The sequence below is a fragment of the Papio anubis genome, unplaced genomic scaffold (genome assembly GCF_008728515.1).
Source record: "Papio anubis isolate 15944 unplaced genomic scaffold, Panubis1.0 scaffold131, whole genome shotgun sequence".
Lineage (NCBI taxonomy): Eukaryota > Metazoa > Chordata > Mammalia > Primates > Cercopithecidae > Papio > Papio anubis.
Genome location: NW_022161259.1, coordinates 13,816 through 30,336, shown reverse-complemented (window position 1 = coordinate 30,336; position 16,521 = coordinate 13,816). Strand labels below are relative to the sequence as shown.

General features: G+C 45.0%; 1 long non-coding RNA gene across 2 annotated transcripts in view; it reads left to right on the top strand.

The window, feature by feature from the left end:
- LOC116272586 overlaps window positions 1–3,810 on the top strand; it is a 50,683-nt gene extending 46,873 nt beyond the window's left edge. For both annotated transcript variants that reach the window (XR_004181238.1, XR_004181239.1), the window contains exon 2: window positions 3,650–3,810. This is a non-coding gene — a long non-coding RNA (uncharacterized LOC116272586). The remainder of the gene's footprint in view (window positions 1–3,649) is intronic.
- The last annotated feature ends 12,711 nt before the right edge of the window (window positions 3,811–16,521 follow it).

The window sequence follows — 16,521 nt, the reverse complement described above, 5'->3', positions numbered from 1 at the left end:
TGGGGGGGGGTGTGTGTGTGTAGGGAGGAGAAAGGTGGGGACTGGGAGGCTCAATGCCTGAGCTCACTTCCAGCATGCTCTGTGGAACGCATATGTAGACTGGCAGCCAGGCATCTCTACCCACTGGTCTTGGCAGGTGGGGAATAGGTTTGATGTTTACCTGGAGAACAGAGTACGTCATTTGCTGCCTTGCAGGTGGAGAGAACACATCTGACATCATGCTCCCTAAGAGGCAACACACTAGCTAGTGCGAGAAACAGATGTATGCAAATGACAGGCTGAGGGTAAGGAGTGCCTTTCCTGGGATCCACTCTGCCTGCTCACCAGCATTCTCATTTTCCTGTTTACACAACATCCCCTTTCCCCTTCCCTGCCCTCTCCTCCTCTCCCTCATGCACACAGACTCTCAAGCCAGACCGCCTAGGTTTGATTCCAAGCTTCCTCACCTGAAAGGCCTTGGGCAAATTACTTAACCTCTGTGAGTCTCGATTTCCTCACCTGTAAAATGGGGAGAATGACAGTACCTACCTCTCATGGTTCTGGTGAGAGCTCAGATCAGTGGGTGACACATCACAGTCTCTGCTTTATTCATTTTCTTGGTATTTCCGCCACATATTTCTTGTGTAGTAGTTGAGGGGGTCATATGATGTGGAGATAAACTAGCTGGGAGGATGGGAGGAGTGATTTGGGAGGGAAATGAAGTTGAGGAGGAGAAATTGGTCCTTAAGTGGTTGTTCTGTTGATTAGTTAGGGTTCTCCAGAGAAATGGCACCCATAGGAGGTTTATTATGAGGGATTGGCTCACATGATTATGGAGGTGGAAAAGTCCCATGACCTGTTATCTGCAAACTGGAGGCCCATGAAAGCCGGTGGTGTAGTTCAGTCGAAGCCCAAAGGCCAGGAGTGCCACTGTCGGGGGGCAGCATAATATGGGCATCCCAGCCGAAGGAGGAGAGAGCAAACTCACCCTTCTTTTGCTTTTCTGTCCTATTCAGGCCCTTTAAGGAATAGATAATGCTCGCCCACATTGGTGGGGGCAGATCTTCTTTGCTCAGTTTGTTTATTTAAATGCTAATCTCTTCCAGAAACACTGTCACAGGTATACCCAGAGATAATGTTTTTTCACCTATCTTGGCATTCCTTAGCCTAGTCAAGTTAACACATAGGAACCTAAAAAACAAAAAAGTCAGAACCTCAAAAGGAGAGTAAATGGTGATCACTAGGGCTTGGGGTTTGGGGGAAATGGGGAGAAGTAGGTTAAAGGGCAAGTACCTTCAGCTATAAGATGAATAAGTTCTGAGGATCTAATGTATAGCACGTTGACTCTAGTTAATAATACAATACTGTTTATTTGAAACTTGGTAAGAGAGTAGCTCCTAAGTGTGTTTTATGTGTGCACACGCACACACACACACATACACACACACGGTGACTATGTGTTGTGATGAAAGTATTGATTAATTTGATTGTGGTAACAATTACACAATGAATACGTATATCAACTCATCATGCTGTACACTTTGAATATATACAAATTTTATGTGTCAAATATACCTCAATAAAGCTGGACATTTAAAAAAAAGCTAAGGGAGAGACCAGGAGTGAAAAGAGGTCCGCCATTGCTTGACACTGGTCCTGAATTCATTTTATCATTCTGACGCATCCATTCCTGACTTTCTGGGTAACCATCAGCCCGTTAATTATCCCAGCTTAATCCCAGGATTTTCATTTGTAAAAAAGAATAATATAAATATTTGCTTCATGGCATTGCTGTAGGGCCTACCACTGGAAGTTTTTGAGTCACCCGCTGTAGTGCGAGGTGCAAAGGTTAGACTGAATAAATAATAACTGGTATAATTGGCACTAAAATTAAAAAGCTGAAACAGAACATTAACCATTGCACTCTGTTGGTGTGAAGATAACAGGGACTCTTGCATAAGGGCAGTGGTAACAGAGCATGTCTCTGTCCTGTCCTTCCGTCCCCACTCACCTCCCCCATACCTTCCTGGGATGCTATTTGTAGGCTCTTCCTTTTCAGAAAGTGTCAGGGCCTAGGGCTCACGGCTCCATGAATCAGATCCTTCCCACAAACTCACCTGCTCTTTGCCATCGGGCTGGGCTGTAGTTATTCTAGTCACAGCTGAGCTGTGGTCACTCACCTCTGCTGCCATGGCCTCAGCACTGGTTCAGAATGAGGTTAGCATCCTGGTGGGCACGTACAATGACTAAGGAGGAATGCCACCTCTTCAGGTCAACTTACCATTCACCCACGACTGGGAAGTGCAAGGCTGAAGAAGACGCTGGCTGCCTTTGAGAAGCTCAACATTTTGAGCACCCCATTGTCACTGCACAATTCTGCCCTAGACCGAAAATCAGAGTCACCAACACTGGGAAATATCTTTTAAAAGTCTCTTTGTCCTAGATGGCTGTTATTTCACCTTCGGGAGGCACTCAGCAGTGATTCCGTTGAGGCTGACCTCTTGCCAAGGGAGTGAATGGCGCTAATCTCTTGGCTGTCTTCTGTGTCCCATATTATTTTAGTTCTCATTGTAAGCTCATTCATTCATTCTTTCATTCATTCATTCAATGTTCATGAGGTCCAGAATGCATAACAGTAGAGAAGACTCATTCCCGCCTCTAAAGGTACAACTGAGTACGTACTAAAATACAGTGTGATATACACCATGAGCTTTTTAGAAGACAGTAAAAAGAGGTGAAAGGTCAGGGAGGCTTCTGAGAGAAAGCAAAACTTACGCAGAGGTTTACGTGTCAATTATACCTCAATAAAGCTGGACCAAAAAGAAAGAAAGAAAGAAAGAAAGAAAGCTAAGGGAGAGGTCAGGAAGAGTGGATTGAGATCTGCCATTGCTTGACACTGGTCTTGAATTCATTTTATCATTATGATAAATCTATTCCTCACTTTCTGGGTAACTATCAGCCTGTTCATTATCCCAGCTTAATCTCAGGATCCTTGTTTAAAAAACTGGGATAATATAATATTTGCTTCCCAGCACTGATGTGGGACCAGTAGCGGGAGTGTTTTTGAGCCAGCCTCTGTAGTGCTAAGGGAAAAGGGGACCATGATAAGGTAAGTGACAATCAGAGACAAGCGAATTACAGCCTAAGCTCCCACAGAGCAGGGAGGACTTTTTCCATTTGAGGTATGAACGAGGGTCTGTGTGACTCTAAGGACATTAATTGTTCAACCACATCAAGCTATCTTTTGTTCCTTCCCGTCTCCCCTTGAAGCAAAATCTTCCTTCCTCTTCTGTTTCTTTCTCCTAATTTTTGCTGCAACCCTAAGCACCTGTAGGAAAAGGTGAGGGGGGCCGACTGCCTGGGTTGGACTCCTGACTCTGCATTTATTTGGTGTGTAACTCTGGATGCATTGCTAAACCTTTCTGAATGTAAAATGGAATACCTGCCTCAGAGCTGTGTGAGGATTAAAAGGAAAGAAAAAAAGGAAAGAGAGATATTGTTTGTAGAGAGCTTAGCATAGCGCCTGGTACATAGTAATTATTCAACAGATCATAGATAATATCATTATTGTGGATGCTAAGCTTCATTTTTTTGTCTCAGTTGATTGTTATTAAGCCAGGCTAATGTGTTGCTTGATGAGGCATTGGCCTAAGTTGTATTTGCATTTCAGATGGAGAAACCTGAAGACCAAAATTTATACCACCCCTAAGGAGAGCAGCCATCTTCCTCCCTGTCCTGAGCAGGAATAAACAAAGACTGAACAAACCCTTGCAGCGGGGCGGGTGGCGGGAGATGTTTCCAAGCTTTACTCAAAGAAAACGGTGATGCCTATGTACATGTAAGTGATTTGCCACCTGTGCAAAAGTCTGCACGATAGCCCTGGGGGAGAGTTCCTGAGACACCCGAGCTCGAGTCTGCAACCCTCATCTCCTTTCTGTGCCGACTCAGGAAGAAAATAAGCCCCAGCAGGAAACTCACCCTTTGAAATGTCAGAGTCCACGAAGTAAGGGCGAGGTGCCCTAAAGCATCCAAATGGCATCTCCTGCCCCAAGAACTTATCCAAGCCCTCATCCTGACACTGGGGAGGCTGAGTTACCTCGGTAGGTGCTCCCCGCAAGTGGGAGACAAGCAGCGGTCATTGGTTTTCATTTGCTGAAATCAGCAACTTAATCCTAACTTAACCAGAGCCTGAATCTCCCCCTTCCAAGGCAAGGCCTTCCCTGGGAATGATTGAATTTCGCAGGGTGCAATAAAACAAAGGGCTTCTGCTGAATCAGGCGCCAGACTCATAAGCCTGTAAATCTCCCGCTTACTCTTCAAGGCGGGGATGTTATCTCCACCCCAGCCATCCCCGTCATGTCATGGCGCCTGCTGTTTCCACAACCTCTCCTGCTAAGAAGGTGACCCTAGGTAAGGCATTCTCTTCAAATCGAAGCTATGCATGGCCCTGAGTCCTCATTCAGGAAGCTGGTGGCAGGGGGGAGCTCATGTTACAGACACGCTCTCTAGATTGCCAGATCCGGCTAGTTTCAAAATATGCCCAGGTGCTTATTGCTGCATGTTCATTGATGGGGTTGAGAAGAGGGAAAGTGGAAACCAGACCATCTAGGGGAATTCCAGTCCAGGTGTTCCCAGAGACCTAGGCCGTGAATAGGAGAGCAAGGATTGTACAATCGATTCTCCAGAGACGTTCAGCTTAGCAGAGTGTGTTCAATAAAGACTGTTGGTTAGGATAAAGCAGAGAGCTAATCAGCCGAGGGAGATTTCCTTTAAGTGAGAGTTTTCAGAATCTGGTTTTAGCAAGTGTCAGGCTTGGGAAGAGGCAAGATTGACAAGAGCTCAGACCCCTGAATCACTGCTTGTTGCCCGGTTTGACTTAGTAGATAGCACACATAAAAGCCAGTCACTCCCATCTCTTGAGATGTCCGACTTTGTATTAAGACTTCTCTGGTGAGCTCCAGGTGGGGGTTTATCAGAGGGTTGGGGCCCAGGACCCGGGGCTAGAGGTCCTGCCTTGCCTCTGACTATGGCCCATGGTGAGCTCACTTGAGTCTCAATCTCCTTTCCTGGGAACTAGGGGATGGGAGTGAATTACTTGACTAGGTTCTCTCTAAGGCCTCCCCCAGTTGAAATGTTTATCTCACCTTTAGGAGGCAGAGAGCTTGGGGTATCTGGAAAGCCAGGGAGTGAAAAATATGTCCTGTTCTTGTACACAGGGGCCAATCCAAATGGCGTGTCTTTTTGTCCCTGTTTGTAAGCTGGCCCAGGAAAGCTGCCAGGTGCTTTTGGTGGAGCAGCCAGAAACAGCTCTCCAAAGCCCTCTGACAGAGACTGTGGCAGCAGAAGTGACGAGTGACAGGTCTTTTCTCTGAATGGGCACAGCCCTCTGTGGACATTTGATCTCACTCCTACCTCACTGTCTGTGTTCAGTGATGGCTAAGAGCACGAGCTCTTTGGGCAGAGAACCAACTTCCAACCTTAGTGTTGGCAAACCGTGCAACCCTGGACCACTCAGTCCTTGCCTCATGGATCTGCTTGGAGTCAGGACATAATATCTGTGAAGCAGGAACTACCGTGCCCAGAGCTTGCTCTATGAAGATCAGCTCCAGGAGGGAGACGGTGATGTCATGGCTTCTGTTAGGTAGTAAACTTCTAGGGGGCAGGGTCTTCATCCTGTTTATCTCTGCATCCCCTGCTGGACCCACATGGTTGGCCCAGACTTGCTCAACACAAACCGATGGATGAATAAGTGAGTAAACACAGTCGGTTCATGGCCATGGGTTTCTGGCACCTGTATCAAGATAGAGATGACTTGTAGAGGAATTACCTCTGCAAAATGCCTTTCTCCAAGAAAAGCTGTTTCGGAAACTCCATTATGCTTCTAAAACAGGGATCTCCAATCCCTTGGGGCCATGGACTGGTACTGGTCCATGGCCTGTTAGGAACCAGGCTGCACAGCAGGAGGTGAGGGGTAGGCGGGCAAGCAGTGAAGCTTCATCTGAATTTACAGCAGGACCCTATCACTTGCATTACTGCCTGAGCTCTGCCTCCTATCAGATCAACAGAGACATTAGATTCTCATAGGAGCTCAAGCCCAGTTGTGAATCATGCGAACCAGGGATCTAGGTTGCCTGCTCATTATAAGAATCTGCTCATTATAAGAATCCAATGATCTGTCACTGTGTCCATCACCCCAGATGGGACCATCTAGTTGCATGAAAACAAGCTCAGGGCTCACACTGATTCTACGTTTTGATAAGTTGTATAATTATTTCATTGTATGTTACAATGTAACAATGATAGAAATAAAGTGCACAATAAATGTAATGCAGTTGAATCATCCTGAAACCATTGACTCCTCGTGATGGTGACAACCATCACCACCACACCAGTCCATAGAAAAATTGTCTTCCACAAAACCGGTCCCTGTTGCCAAAAATGTTGGCTGCTCTAAAATAAGGCTGACCCTTCCAAAATTCTACTGATCTACCTGGCAACTCCTCAGTTCTTGCAACGCCTCAGTTCTTGCAATGCCCCACTAGACAGTCAGGGGAAAGGATAACAACCTTCCTGGGACATTCCAAGTGGACTCTTGATGCCAATGCTCTGCCATCCCCTGACAAGGAGCTTTTTCCTATGGAAGAGTCTCTAACACCTCTGGAAGTTTCTAAGTCCTGTACAGCAAAGCCAGAACTCAGAATACATCTCTCAGAAGAAATGGAATAAGGAGCTTTCCTATGGGGCCAATGCAGTGACATGAGAAGCTAAGATGTGCTGCTGTGGTGGTGAGTTTTGCAGACTGTTGAGGACCTGAGGCACCCCCTCCTCCCACACACACTGTGGGCCGTGATTCATCTCTTCTGGAAACCCAGAACGGGAGGCTCCCCAGGGTTCTTTCACACGGACCCTCTCTGTGAAAGAGAGGCGTGTGCCTTTCCCCATAAGCCCGCACTCATCCTCACCTTCAAGGCCTTTCTATGCATTTCCAGGAGACATTTCGAGGGTTCACGGGGTGCCCTGGCTCCCAGGCTGTGCAGGCTGTCGTGTGGCAGCTCCAGAAGTAATTACGAAGGCAGAATGGGCAGCGGGAGGACCATCAGTCAACTCTGGACAGAGGCGCCTGTCCTGTGACCCACCTAGGGGCCTGTCAGAAATAGAAATAATTTTAATGAAAAGGCACAGTCCTCAGTCCTTCTAATGCTGACCAAGCAAAACGGAGGGGAGATTTTCGTAAGAGGACAGGACTCTGCTTTCAGCAGCAAAGCAGCCCTGAGGGGTGGGAGTGTAAGAAATTTAGGAGAAAAAAATCCTGGTGTATGTTAACAGTTTCTTTCCCCTTCTGCCTTTCTCTATCTCAAGTGACAGCAGGGATAAGGACAGAGGTGCTTTATATCCTCGGAAGTCAAACAAACAGGGAGCCATTTGTCAGAAATGGGACCAGTTTGCGACACAAATGGAAAAGCACAGAAATGTCATAGAAGTGTAACTTCCAGTTAGGTGTGGTGGCTTATGCCTTTAATCTCAGCACTTTGGGGAGGCCAAGGTGGGAGGATTGCTTGAACCCAGAACTTTGAGACCGGCCTGGGCAACATAGCAAGACCTTGTCTCAAAAAAAAAAAAAAAAGAAAAAAAAAGAGCGTATCTTTGGTGCTCTTCTGCTTCCCGTTTTTGCTCCTTCCATCCTTCCGTAGAGCTCAAATTTTCTGTTTCTCCACTTGGCGCCCCTTCCCTTTCCCTGAGCAGCAAAACCCACTGACTGTGAACCTCTTTAGGCCAGGACTTCTCCTTGTTCTGGCCTCCCCAGAACCAAGCACGATGCCTGCCTGGCAGCTGCTGCTTTTACAGTATTTGTTAAAGGAATGAAAACCTCTTCTCAAAGCTCCCAATCACACCTCGATGTAGAGGACTGATAACAGCTGAGAGCTTTGCCTCTTCTCCTGGGACATCAGTATTTTAAAAACAGATCAAAGCGACCTGGAAAAAGTTCAATTACATTCAATGGTAGAGTTCCAGACAGCATTTGATCCTTTCCTTTGAGCAAAGGACCTTCTCCATCCCTAAAACCAAATCACAGAAGCCTGTGGCCTGTCAGGGCCACTGGAAATGGGTGAGTGTAGCATTTTGCATTTGCAAAGAACAGCTGTCAATTTTAATGCATTCATGGCCTTCTCCTGAAGTGGGAGGGGTGAAAAGCCTACTCTCTGTTCGGTGCTCCCTGAAATCATTCCATTTAAATGCAGATTGGGAGCCTTCCTTCCTCTAAGTGGTCACAGAGAAGACTGAGCAAAGTTGAAATGATAATTTTCCTTAAGAAGAAAGAGAACAGTTTGATTCATTTCCCCATGGCACCCACTGTCATTTCTTTTTACTGTAGCACTCTTCTCTTTCTGTCCCCCCCCAACACCCCTTAGGTGGCCTTTCTCATCCCTAATCACCCCAGTTTTTGCATCAATAGGCTCCTTTAATTATGCAAATCTTCCAAGCCGTTAGTATCTTCCTAGTTTAAATGGACAAAATCCAGCCCCGAGTCCTGCGGTTATCTCCTTCCTCCTATTATTTCTCCACCAGATCCGGGCCCTTTTATATTGAACCCAAGGAAAGATGAAAGGCCACATTGCTGGGAAATTAACAGGAGGGGGCCTAGATCATTAAAAAGAAGACCTTTCCCAACTTTTGATTTTCAAGAGACATTTGAAAATCTCTCCGTTCTGAGCAGCTGACTAAGGCAAAGACAACCTCTCCCAGAACAAAGCCAGAGCTTGCTCTGGTGGCCTGAGAATCCGGGCCCTTGGGGCTCTGTTCCTGACTCTTTCATGATCTTGTCCTGGAGAAGGAACTGACTGGTTTCTACTGTCTGTTCTCACAATATTTAGGGGCTAGTTGGGTAGTTTGGCCCCAAGTCTGCCAGGAAGTAATGAGCAAATGAGAATTGGGAAGCAAGCCAGGCTCTGGCTGAAATGTCCGTTGACTTGCCTCTTCTACACGAAGCTCACTGAGGGTTACCATGTGAGAACTGGACAGGCGTCCAAGATCAGAGTCAGATTAGAGTCCCTTTTAGATGCGTGTCTGCTGCCAAATGCTACCTGTGGGAGGAAGATAGTTCATTTCCTGGGAAATGCTAACAAAGGGCCTGCCCTGAAGCCCCTCCCAAAACAAAGTCCTTCGCCTTTAGATCTCTCTCCTAAGTTGTAAGGCCCCTGACTCCCTCAGGAGGAAAGAGGTCAGGGATCTGAGAATGCACAAAAATAAACCCCTTCACATTCTTATCTTCCTCCATCTCAGTGGTTTCAGAGTCTTGCTTGGGAGCATGACACTGAAAACAGAAATAGCTTCAAGAAGACTTCAGATAAGTTCATGGATAATAGAGCCAAAAATGATCACTAAAAGGGAAGTCAGAAAGATTCAGAGCTCCATCTTTAGACAGGTCAGTAGAAAAAATTCCGAAATGTAGGGGGTCAGGATGCTCGGATTCTAGTTCCAGTTTACCCATTGGTTGGTTTTATGATCTTAACAAGCTACTTTGCTTCTCCGGGTCTTAGTTTCTGCATCACTGAAATGAATGGTCTGGTCTATATGACTTTGTGCCTACCCAACACGGATATTCTCAGTCTGAAATGCGTGTGGGTGTGCAAGTGCGTGTACACAAAAACGGTGAATTGTTTTCCAATTCTTCCCTCCCCTCAAACAAAACCAAAAACAAAACAAAGGCCTGAGTAACCTGCGGACTGGACAAGGGCTTGCTCTCTGCCTGTCTGACCTTTCTGCAAACCTCTTCTTTCTTTTCTTCTCCCTTTAGCTGGAAACCCAACCACCAGGTCTGTGAAACAAAAACAGGGGAAGGAAGATGCTCTGAAATGCTTATTTAGACAGTGCCAACAAATCAAAAGAACAGTTGACACAAATGGGGTATCTAGTTACCATAGATCTTATGAAGCTCATTCAAAGAATGTAATGAAAAAAAAATCAAATAATGAATCATTCAGGGAGATGCAAAGGATGGCTCCCATTCTTTTGTTCTCCTTCGTATTTCAGAAGAGAAAAATAGAAAGGAAATTAGAGCAAGAAGTTGGGGGATATTTCAGAAAGCAAAAGGGGCAATGATGAGAAGGATACAAAAAAGATCCAAGGTTAGGAGAAGAGCAGAAACAACGACTAAGTACGTCTAACAAAATAAAACATTGATGAAAATCACACAGGTGAAGAATTTTCTCAGGATGGATCTTTAAAACAATCACGGGAGGGGAAAACAGAGGGAAAGAGACGGTAGCGTGTCGGGTGGAAGGATGTACCAAGGTCAAGCTTTCCTGCTTCGTTGTCTTGCTGAAGGCACAAAGACCTGAGCCCTGGGCTAGAGAAGGATCAGTGTGATTCAACAGGGCACCAGAATGTTCCTAGGACCCCGCTGGAGCCAGGCACTCTACTCTGTGCCACACTCTCAGCTCAGGGCCAGTTCTGCCTCCACAATCCTGAATTGACCTGTGCTGAATGCTTGATTCATCAAACTCCCACTTACCCAGACATCCCTTTTCCAAAGCGCTTTGCCTGACATCTGCAATGCCTTTCTTTTGGCCAACTCTGTTCTGGCATCAGTTTTTGTCTTCACAGCATGCTGTGGTGGAAGGGGTCTGGGGCATGGATCACACTGATGTGCCCTTGACTCAAACCCCTATTGGCTGTTTGATTTTAGGCAAGGTAGTTTCTTCCTTGATAAAGTAAGGCTGATAATAATATTATCTACCCTGAAGGCTTGCTGTAAGGATTAAGTGAGACCACAAATATGGAAGGATTTAATACAGAGAGGTACTCAGAAAACCTGGGTGGCCTTCTCTCCCCAAGCCAAATGTAGCTACAGAGATGAGGAAGTAGCAAGAAGCCCTAGGAAGATAAGAAATGTGTCTAAATATGCTGGTATCCAGAGCTCCCCATTCTGGTCACAAGTGTGCTAATGGCTTTCCGTAGGATTTGGATCCATAATCTCTGAGTGTGTCTGATTATGCTTGTGTGATATGAGAAGATTAAAGGCAACTTCCCTCAAGTAGTGGGAGGCTTTTTGATGAAAGTTTTAAAGCTCTGTGAGCCCTCAGGTACATCTGCTGATCATAAAAAAGGAGTTGTTTCCAAGGAGAGTGAGAAGAGCTATCCCAAAGTTGCAGTGATCCCTATCCTCCCGGGAGCCCAGGCATCAGGGACAAACACCACTGCTCACAGAATGCAGAGCCCAGTCAGCATCCATCCTCCCCTTCCAAAGGCTGTCACTACCTGTTTTCACTCCCTTCGTCAGAGGTGACAGGTTGGAGCAGGAGAGTGAGAGAAGCATAGGCAGATATTATAACATTTCTTCCTTTCATCTTTCACCCTTTTCCAGGTGGGAGTCAGTACATTGATAACTTCCAAAGAAGTGTTAGGTTAGAAAGATGTGCCCTGCGTATATCTCCTGTAGGGATCTCCTGGGTCTGACCTGGGCTAAGAAGCCAGATAAGGAAGCCAAAGAAGGGCAGAAGCCCAGCATTTGTCCTGGGTCTCTTTCCTTCCTCAGTAGAGGAGTCCTTTCCCCTGGGAGGTGGTAGGAAAGAAAAAGTTCGTGCAGAACACAAAACTTAGCAGTGCATTTTATGGGATGTCTTATATTGTTTGCTTTACTTTTGTTCTCTTTTTTGAAGCATGGATTATTTATTGTCCTCAGATAAATTGTAAACATATCAAAACTCATGTTCTATAGTCAGCCTGATTCACCACTACTTGATGATTACTCCTCATGGTGAGAATGTGCTTTTTATCTTTTCTCTCCTCCTTTCAAAATCTGCATATAACTCGTTTTCCTCCACCGGTAAAACTTCTTCAAATACTTTTGAATGGCTACCATTCCTCCATATTGTTCCATCTCCTTAGCACATCTTTACATTTTTATGCTAAAATAATGAGTTCTATTAATACATATCATATATGGGTATTATATATATGTATATATGTACGTGTGTGTGTATATATGTATTCCTTATATGCACTGATACCTCATTGGATTGTATGTGCTTGCCTGTCCATTAAACCATACATAGAGCCATTCCTAGCAGGATATGAGAGGCCTAGGAAATTACCCCATGATTTTTTTTTTACGGGTAAAATCTGATTGAACAACAGCGGCTGCCTTCATCAAGGGAGCCTGGAGAGCAAACAGCAGAAAAACAGTCATCTGGCAACATGTTGCAGGAAAAAGACATTACAAAAGAATAACAAGCTTGAGGTATGCCAGGAGGGACGGGGTTGCTGCCACAGCTTGTAGCCTACTTGCTAGTTGACCCTTCCTCTTCTCTATGAGGAAGTGCCGTGGGAGCCGGAATGTGCCAAACCCTGCCCATTACTCACATTGGCTTTTCTGGGATGGATTTGATAATAAGTTATTTGTGATGAGGGATGGCAGCCACTGGGGCCTGAGTATTACACCAAGTATTACCTGTAGACTGTAAACAGGAAAACGCAACTACTTTTCTGCACAATTTGTAGATTTCTTTGGCTATTTCTAGATTTTTTTTTTTTTGGCTTATATTTGAAAATAATAGTGAGAATTATTTAGTAAGTAAAAAAGTAAAGCCAGGTGCAGTGGCTCATGCTTGTAATCCCAGCACTTTGGGAGGCTGAGGCGGGCAGATCACGAGGTCAGGAATTCAAGACCACCTTGGCCAACACAGTAAAACCCTTGTCTCTACTAAAAATACAAAAATTAGCCGGGCATGGTGGCAGGAACCTGTAATCCCAGCTACTTGGGAGGCTGAGGCAGGAGAATTGCTTGAACCCGGGAGGTGGAGGTTGCAGTGAGCCGAGATTGCACCACTGCACTCCAACTTGGGCGACAGAGCTAGACTCCGTCCCCCCCCCCAAAAAAAAAAAAAGAAAGAAGAATAAAACCTCTGTAATTATGCTTACTTGAGGTGAATTCCAGGTCTTGCTCTTTCTAACCATATGACTTCAATCAAGTTACTTCACTTTTCTGACACTTCGGGCAAAATGGGTTTAAACAATGCCTATTTTGAGGGGTTATTGAGAGAATTATATATAACCTACAAAAGTATATAGCACATCTTTGGTGTATAGTAAATGCTCAATGATAGCTATTGGTATTAATATTTCCCCACTGTACAATACCCACAGTATCCAGCAATGGTACTGATGACCTGCCATCACGCTAACATATTAATGATTGTAACACATGCAAACATCACTGGCATTAAAACCATGGTCCACCCTGAGTCCTTGTCCTTGCCCTTGCCCTCATTGTGTTGTTGTCCCCCTGATTTCTCTACAGGCTTTCTATGTGCTTCTGCATCCCTCTAGCTACCTTCTGTGAAAGTGAACCTCGCCTGGTCTTAAGAGCAAAGACGTGAACCCTGGAACCACTTGAGGAGCCAGAACGAGGGAGCCCCATATCCTTCTTAGACTTTGGTTATTCTCTCCATGACACCTATTCATTCACATATTGTGGGATTTCCCCATTGTCTCTTTCTCATTTAAAAGTCATGTATAACATGAATCAAAATAAGAAAACAGGGACAGTCAATAACAAAGTGTGTGGAGAACAAGGGACATAAGAGAGCACTCTGGTTCTCCAGGCTATCCGACTGGCCATACTGCTTAAGTCCTATCTTGTACCCACTGCAGTGAGTAAATTGGATTGCTGAGCGAGAAAAAAAAATGGCATATTTTCCTTGTAGTGGAAGAACCTAAAAGGCTCTTTTCCGATTTTCAGATTCAGGTCACACAGTCCAAAACTCTTCTTATCTGCTTTCAGTATATATATATTTAACATCTTATGATGAGGTTTGATCTTCTTTAAGGCTTTGATTAAATAGTCTTTGCACTTCCTGATGTGCAAGTTCATCATTTTCTATCAGAAGATGCCTTGATGCCTCACATGGATGTTAGAATGAAAATGTTATTTTCACCCTCAAGCCATAATGGATTTTTCATCATCGACATCATTATTATTATTATTATTTTATTTTTTGACAGAGAGACAGGGGGGAACGCCTCTTCCCGCCCAGCTAGGCCCTGTGGGCTCCCCTCCGCAACCCTAAGGCGGGAGGCCGAGAGCGGCGGGGAGTCGCGCTTCATCTTCGCCCCTCGTTTGACCCATGGACTCATTAATGGAAGAACCGAGGCAAGCAAGTTCACGGGAAGAAATGCGCCCTCCCAACTGGAGGCCATCAGCTGCCCACTCGGGAACATCTCAGGGTGCCAACTGCGTCTCTGCGGGGTCACCAACCATTTCTAGGACATATGTTTGTCCTTGTGGTATTTGGGCTGGAGGACTCCAACAGAGATCAGGTGTGGAGAGCAGTTCCACAGTCTCAAAAACAAAACTGTGGAAGTCTTGCTCTCATAGAAGTCATGACAGCAGTCCTTTAAAGAAGCTCGTACCTGTCAAATGTGTTTGTGGCATTAACAGAAAAGGATCACAACAGTCTTCTATTGAGGTGTGGCAGTGGGTTATGTTGCCCTATTTTCTTCTCTAATTGCTTTACATATGTATATTGCTTTATTTCCCCACCTAAGAGTGTTAGATCCTCAAGAAGAAAAACTGTATCTCCCATTTTCCCAGTATGTCATTTTCACTCAGAACAATTTGATGCACACAGTTGGAATTTAATCCATATTTGCCAGTGAGATCTTAGAGTATCAAGGAAAACGATTCCTTCAGTTCTGTGACTTTCTCCGAGATTTGCATGGATATACTTCCGTTGTTGACATTCGAGGCATGTGAAATAGGCATCAGAGCTTTTTACCTGCCTCACCGGGGACTGGGAGGCTGCATGAGCTAATGTCTAGGAAGAACTCAGCGCAGTTAACACACGCACACACACACACACACACACACACACACATGCACGCATGGCGGGAGGCTTATTCCCACCTCTCAGGCTTGCTAAAGTGGAAGTTTCACAAACTCCTGGCACTTTCTCCCGGAAATTGTGTGAGAATGTGCTCCCGGCCCTTCCTTCAGTTTTTGGTTCCCGATTCTATTGTCCAAAGTTGGAAAGTAGGGGTCAGAAATAATGAAAAGAAGGTTAACCAGAGTTCATTGTATCTCAGATAATTAAGAGACCCAAGTACAAGGAATTATTCATCTCTCTGGTCTCCATCAAATGCCGGGCTGTATGTTTTTCTGTAAGCCTTCCACTATAATTGGCTAAGCAGGGATAGCTCTGTTCTTAACCTGCAACAACTGCCCCCAAAACAGAGGCTGATTCAACTGTGGTAATGGGAGGAAGCTAATGGCCAGGCAAGTCTACTCCTCTGACAGCCATGGACTCTCTGGACATATGTCTTGAGGCCTGAACCTTATCTCTGATGTTCAAACACAGGCTCACATTTGGGTGTGGCACTGAAACCTCGCAGCTTGATTTTCCAAACCGTGAGCGTGTACAATCAATGATGGGGTCACGGGGAGACACATACCTGATTGATCCATCAGGCTACTCGTTTTTCCAGATGTTTTCTGACTTGGATTTCAGACCTGACTTGGCATTTGAAGAAGGTCGAGAGCATAGGTTTGCCAACTCACATGCTTTTAAAGCACATATCATTCAGCATAATGACAGCCCCTGAGATAGTTCAATTCCACCTCCCAGTGTGTGTGCGTGTGCGCACGCGCACATGTGATTGATTGATTGCTGGTTTCGAAGCTATACAATACTATGGCCTTTTATCCTGGCCTATGTTTCATAGCACATTCCAGCTGTTCAGAGCCACAAGTTGAAAAGATGTGCTGATTGAAATGCTGACTGTACACTAGACATGCAGTCAGCCCCGTACAATTAACAAAAAATGGGCCCCTCCCTGCTTTTCCCACTGTTCTTATTTTTCCCAAAACTATTTCTTTCCTTCCACAGAAAAGGGGAATGTGCAGAGAAGCAATTAGTTATAATTATACATGTGCTGGAGTATAGGAAAACCAGTCAAAAAGAATTTTCAAGTCCCAAAATTGTCTAATAAAAACTACCCAACAACATCATAATTTTTGGAGGAAGTTAAATTTTTATGGAGTTTGGTGATAAGAAAAATTTGCTAAAAGAGAGTGCTCTTAATCATTACACTGTCACTTTGCAAAGTAATTGTGGAATTAGGAATAATTACACTCTAAAGAAGGAAAATGAAACAATCTGCCTTATGATCTTTTAAAATAGAATTATGATTTGGGCTTTCTCCATAAATCGAAAAGAAGAAAGGCATGAACTTGTGGGTGAGATAATAACCTGGGGTCTTGGAAACCTAGGTTTAAAGCTTTAAGTAGTCAATGCTGGGACTTTACCTGCTCAGCAATGGGTAGCTATACTTGAGATAATAGGTGGGATTTTATGTGCAGCAATGTAGAGGACGCAGGGGCCCGGGATGGGCTGCCCGGTCTTCCAGCAAGTGCTAAGGCATCCACCAAGGATCATGAATGTGAACAGGATAATGAATCACTGTCTACTTCCTCTTTTGGAAAAACTGTCATATCTCTGCCAACTGAATCACACTATAACTAGTCCCAGGCAATTCAAGATGACA